The sequence below is a fragment of the Lolium rigidum genome, chromosome 6 (genome assembly GCF_022539505.1).
Source record: "Lolium rigidum isolate FL_2022 chromosome 6, APGP_CSIRO_Lrig_0.1, whole genome shotgun sequence".
Classification (NCBI taxonomy): domain Eukaryota; kingdom Viridiplantae; phylum Streptophyta; class Magnoliopsida; order Poales; family Poaceae; genus Lolium; species Lolium rigidum.
In genome coordinates, this window is record NC_061513.1 from 246,357,907 (window position 1) to 246,363,906 (window position 6,000).

Genomic DNA, 6,000 nt, shown 5'->3' on the forward strand with positions numbered 1-6,000 from the left:
TCAGTCCACCTTTTGCGCCTTGCTGGTCAGATCGGCTCCTTTCCTTTGGCGGATTTGATGCACCCCATCCTTAACCTGATCTGCACGTCCATGCTGCTCTTGGTATTGGTTAGGGTCATGATCCCTCAAACTGCCCCAGCTGATATGGCGGACTCGAGTACTTGCAAGAAGGCATTCCATTGACCCTCTCGCTTATAGCAGCTATACCTCTTGAGTCGATGGCCATGCATCGGCTTTCTATCCTTAAGTCGATGTCTCGCGCATCGGCCGTGCTTAAAATTTTTTAATTTTTTACCGGCCCATTTATGTATCGGCCCCCATACTTCAATACCCATCATCAAAGGATATCTTGGGCTGCTGGGCATTTGAAAGACGCTTCTACTGCATATCCTCGCTTAGTTTTATCCACCTAGGTGCCCCCGAGCCGATTCTTTCAAGGGATTTGATGGTATCGGCTCTTTAGGTATTCCTTGCTCGGATCAAATGTTGAACCCGAGCAGTAATGGATGGTGAGGATAATTTTGGCCGATTGCTCGGAATCGGCCTCCACGTTGAATTGCTCAATGAAGGTTTTGTAATGTTCCTCCATAAATCCTTGGGGCCGATCTCCTGGATCGGCATCGCCACGTTTGTCCATAGACGCCGCGTTCGCTACACGGTCGGGTCCGTGGATAAGACCAACCTAGTCCCATCCCGTGTCACGTTGATGCGCTCGCAGTCGTCGAAATTGGGTGCCTCGTGTAATCCTCGGAGCACCAAACTCCGTTGGAAGGACGAGCACCATGTTTGTGCCGACCGATGTTTCATCATCGGCTTTCCTTTGCTTGGGGCGCCACTCTTTTCTTTGTGGCCGACCTTCTTCGTCCAGTGGTTCGCTGAATTTTGGCGGCCGCATCAGGCCGTGCCTTCCTCAACGTGTGCGGTATAACCTTTCGGCCTTCTTCCAACCCACGCAGACGCTCGAACCCTTCGCTTCGGGAACGGCCGAGCCCATCGGGGCACCACCTTGGCCGATGATACTTGTCTTCTTCTTCATCATCGTCCTCTAGTTCCTCGAGATCTTTCACCCGAGCGGACTCGAAGCATGCTTGTTCCGAGGCGGGAGAGGCCCTAGACGTTTGAACACGGACACGTTAGCTGCATCCTTCTTCTTTTGTTTACATTCTGGGCAATTGCCGATTGTAGGCAATCGGCTCATTCCTGAAACCCAGCAGTGTCTGAAGAAGGGGCAGTCCCAGTGCCTATCCACGTCGTCTTGCTCCCTCAACTTTTCTTTGGCGTGGCGCTCATATCGCTCCTCGTCGTGATCATGCCGACGACGTCTCCTCGTCGTCCCTAGCCGTACCGATCTTTTTCATCATCGTCGCCGTGTCGTCGGCGTTGGCCATACCGACTCACATACTTGTTGAGGAGGTGATCGCAGAGAGGTCGCCGATATCTTATGTTCTTCACTTCTCCCTCTCGTGACGTAGCGCTTGCCGTCGTGGCGGAGCCGATCGCGTGGAGCGGCTTCCTCTGTGTCTTTGCTATGAGAGCAGCTGCCCTCATCTCCGTCCTTACCAGAGTGGTGCCCAGGTCCCACCATGTTGATGTTGCACGAGAAATCTGGCTGGCACCCTCCATGGTAAGTATACTCCACCATATTAACGGCGGGGAAGGGGTGTGTGTCGACCTTCATGGCGTATCGGTTGAAAATTAGCCGCCCTTTTTCTATCGCCATTTGGATCTCGCCGACGCCACACCCCGCAGTCGTTGGTGGCGTGGGTGAACGTGTTATGCCACTTGCGCATGGCTTTCCGTTCAGCCTCTTGCACCGTGGGGATCTTGTGGCCTTCGGGTACCTTTAGCTGCTTCTCCGTGAGTAAGAGGTCGAAAATCTGCTCAGCTTTGGTCACGTCGAAGTCGAACCCTTTTGGATGACCTTGTGGCTTAACCCACTTACAGGACACGGGACTTGCCGCCCGAGCCCATTCAGCCACTGCTACCTCCTGATCTCCCGCAGCACCTTCATCCTCGTCTGCCTCAACCAGGACCACCGCACGCTTGAATTTGTCCTGGTAAACATCTGGGTGGCGCTGTTCATATGCCGATGCCTTCGCACCATGTGCGCCAATGAAGGGTAGTCCGCTTGGGAGGCCACGTCCTTGATCGATGATGAGAGACCCACCACCGCCAACTCGATCGCTTCTTTTTCACTTACGTGAACCGAATAGCATCGGTTCCTCGACGGTCCCGAAGCGCCGGATGTATTCTCGACACTCGTTTCCCCGCGCTTCGTCGTACTTGTGCTAGATCGGCAATGCCAGCCTCGGAAGCCTCCGAGTGATACCGCCATGGAACCGCTCTTCCAACTGCTTCCAAGTCCGGATTGAGTTCGGTGGCAGCGATGTGTACCACCCGAAAGCCGATCCCGTGAGGGACCGTGCGAAGAACCTCACACGCAGCTCGTCCGATGCCGAGATCGTGCCCAGCCTGTGCCAAATATCGGCTCACATGCTCGATGGAGCCGGAGCCATCTGATCCACTAAACTTTGTGAAGTCGTGGAGCCGATATTTGGGTGGTAGCGGGATCAATTCGTACTCGTTGGGGTATGGCTTGGTATAGCCGAACGTCTTCCTTTTCGGCATCATGCCGAATTGGTCTTTCGTAATTGTACAAATCTGATCCGCGGTGATGGCCGAAGGTGTCGAACCCCGAAGATTCGCCGGGGTGGCATACTTAGCCAGCCATGCTTGCTTTTCCAGTTCTGAGCCAACCGCAGGAGCTGAGCTCTGGAGGTTTGTCGGAGTGGCGTATTTAGCTAGCCACGTCTGCTTCTCAAGATCTGCTCCTGACGTTCCTCCTGCTGTTCCAGAAGTCCCTGCCATTGCAACCTGGCTCGAGAGTGCCCAACTGCTGCAGTCTGGCACGTATGCGCACGTGTATCCGTGCGGGACCTCCTTGGGCGCCTCATGTAGGAATTGGTAGTCACTAGGGTCACCACCAATCTTGTAGACGACGTATGCCGATGAGTTCGGCACTTCTGGCGCTGCCAACGCGAACGGCAGCGGTGGACGGGACTGGAGTGGCATCTCTCCTTGGTAAGTCCCCGTAGCTGGTCCCGACGGAGAATACCGGTGGCTCATGATTTCCCGGATCACGCGCAGAGCGACACGCTCCAAAGTGTTCACCAGTGCTCTCGAGTGGCGGTGCAGCGAATGAGCCACCATGAAGTTGATCTCCTCGACGCAGCCGACCTGGTGCGTTCTTCTCGATGGGGAGGACAGGTCCACTCCATCGAGCGCGCCTTCAGTGAGAACCCCTTCCACCCGATGCCATGGGAGCGGGTTCCGTGGAAAGAGCCGATGAGGTCGGCTTCGAGGACCGTCTTGATCTCGTCATGCTTCTTCTTGAGCTCGCCGCCGGATCCTCGTACTTGACCGGAGTGCTTTCCGCCATCTCGGATGTAGATGGCGATGCGGTGGATGTCAAAGATTGTCCCACCGGCGTGCCGAATGTGTTGCGGTCGAAACCCACCGGCGGGCAGCGACCGGCAACACCGTAGAGCCGGGAACAACTCGTGGCTGCGGCCGGCTCTAGTCCCTCGCAGCGACGGCCCGCAAAGCCTTCTCGGTCACACGTCCGATGCTCGTCGCAAGGGCGTGCCACCTGACCTATACCTGGTCAGGAAGGTGTTGGATGATGCCTCGCTTAGTTTCCTCGCATGGCATACACGTAAACATTAAATACGAGCCTCGATCGGCTCTCGAGTTATCCCGTGAATCGGCTCAAAGAGCCGATCCACCCATGATTCGTACAAGGTGTCCGAATATATGGTGGTCCCGCTTGATCAAGATAAAGCTAATGCGATCTACGACGATTTAGGGTTTTCACCGCATAGTCGGATCATCCTACTCACGATTGGGCCTCGCGCTCGCGTACGGTGATCGTGAGCCGATCCTAGACAGGGCCTAAAAACCAACACGAGGTTGATCCCCGGAACATCCTGTCTAGGGCTAGCAAACTACACCCTACACGCCGCCGGATCCTCCAACCCTTTGTAAGGCCTAACTATTGCGGATATTAAACTAATCCTTGAAGAACAAGGAGCAACCGTAACGGATCGGATCTACTAAACAATGATCAAGCGGGTGCCGCCCCTACACCTAAGATAGGTGTAGGGGCGGCTAGATGTATAAGGGTTGCACTACGACGACGCATATGATACGAGGAACAATGCTAACCCTAACACATCTAAGATAACTACGTTGCTCGCCATCAAAAAGGCTTCAAAGCACGAGCAACGCATGAACAACGTAATAAGCTTAGTGCCGCCTAGATCGCAAGATGCGATCTAGGCAGCATGGTGCTTACCGGAAGAAACCCTCGAGACGAAGGAGTTGGCGATGCGCCAAGATTGGTTTGTGTTGAACGTTGGTTGTTGTTTATTCCATAAACCCTAGATACATATTTATAGTCCCGGGGACTTTCTAATTCAGGCGTGCACCTAACCGTGCACGGGTAAAACTCTAACTTCTAATTTAAGATACGATCTACTATAATACAGATACATGGGCAATTTAGCCCAACTCCTTCGTGTCAGGCGGCTTCAGAGATCCTCCACGCGTAATCCTTCAAACCCATCTCACTTACGGCCCATCTCCTGATTTGGCCAAAATCTGGTGATAACACATGTACCTCCACATCGGCTGGGAGAAGTTCGCGCGCCACCACAACCTCCAAGCCGGCTTCGTGCTCGGGTTCTCCTACTTCGGCGACAGAGACATGAGCGTCAAGGTGTTCGACGACACGCGTTGCCGCCAGAACTACCACGTCGACATCGCCGAGGAGGACGACTGACGAGTATTGTTTCTTCGCAGCGAATATCGGCGCATGTTTTCGGATGTTCTTCATCGAAAGAACCAACAGGGGCACCCTCGCCAGCTGGATTTTCCAGTTTGGGTGACTGGGTGTGCCCTCGAGTGTTCTTTGTTCGCAGCGAACACACGAAACCTGCGATGACCGGTCTAGTTAGGTTTAGTTTTTCTTTGCAACGTTTTATATTTGTGTCAACCATGGTTCAAACTATGTATTAGTTTGTGGAAACTATGTTCCAAATTATATCTTCATGTAAACCACGTTCCCAATTATGTATTAGTTTGTGGAATAAAATATTTCTTATTCAATTTTCTATGCATTTATTTACGAATTCAATCCAAACATCTATCGGGGCCGTCGTTTTGGGGGCGCCGGTGTGGAAACAGCTCCCCCAAATAGAGGATGCAGTGCTCGCGCCCCCCAAACGGAGGTGTCGGCGTCCCTGCCGGCGCCTATTTGGAGGCTACCGGTGGAGATGCTCTTATCCCTCTGAGATTTATCCCAAATTTCACCATTCATCAAGGCTGATGTTCTTCTAGCCATGAGCATGGGGACGATGTATCCGGTGCTCTTGTCATTTGTGCACTGCAGGTATCTTTCTATTCTTAATAGGTGATCCCATTTTCCTGCACATGCAAGGTATCCACATCATCATGCATCCTTAAGCAATCCTAAACTGCCATGTGTCATTAAATCTGCCACCTAATCTTTTATATCTCTAAATAGAAGACCCGTCCACGTCAGCCTTTTTGTTTGCCTCGTCCTCGCACACGCTCGTGCAGCGTCTACCCGCCTCGCTTCTTTGTACCTGGCCTGGCCGAGCTACGTGGGCTGATGGATTTTCGTTCGTGGGCTCGCGCAACCATGCGGCTGGCCTTTCGTAGTCGAAAAAGAAACGTCATAGGCTCTTTAATCACCCAGCCACGAAATTCTCAAAAAAAAAAAAACAAAACAGCCACGATGCATGGCCTCCCTGATAACGTCCTCTCTGGCCACGAACGAAGTTGTCCTCGCAACAAATGCTCATGAAGTCCTTTGATGTGCCCCGGCATTCATCTGGTAGAAACCGCTCGGTTCAACTGAATGTTAAAAAGAATGCTCGCGTCGCCATTTCTGCCACTAGTCTCCACTCTGCCATGCAC